The sequence below is a fragment of the Brassica oleracea genome, unplaced genomic scaffold (genome assembly GCF_000695525.1).
Source record: "Brassica oleracea var. oleracea cultivar TO1000 unplaced genomic scaffold, BOL UnpScaffold22246, whole genome shotgun sequence".
Taxonomy (NCBI): Eukaryota; Viridiplantae; Streptophyta; class Magnoliopsida; order Brassicales; family Brassicaceae; genus Brassica; species Brassica oleracea.
In genome coordinates, this window is record NW_013638762.1 from 1 (window position 1) to 309 (window position 309).

Here is a 309-nt window from a genome sequence, read left to right on the forward strand (position 1 = left end):
GAGCAATTTTTCCTAAAGGTAACATGTTGTTTATGTAAACATATATGTATTGATGATATTTTGCAAAGTGCTTACTGTCTATTCATCTTTGGTGCAGGGTTTCGTAGTCGGGTCAGGTACATAAATGTTTTGGATCCAACAAGGATGAGCTTCTACGTTTCAGAGATTCTGGATGCTGGACGCAATAGTCCTTTGTTCATGGTAAATTAATATCTTTCTTGTCTGAAAAAAAAGTTGCATTGCCTTAGATTATCTTGGTCAGTAACAAACTGTGTGGTTATGATCTTCTTGTCAGGTTTACTTGGAGGG

General features: G+C 36.6%; 1 long non-coding RNA gene across 1 annotated transcript; it reads left to right on the forward strand.

The window, feature by feature from the left end:
- On the forward strand, nt 1-309 carry LOC106322399. The gene is made up of 3 exons (XR_001266404.1): nt 1-18; nt 98-201; nt 296-309. It is a non-coding gene; the product is annotated as an uncharacterized LOC106322399 (long non-coding RNA).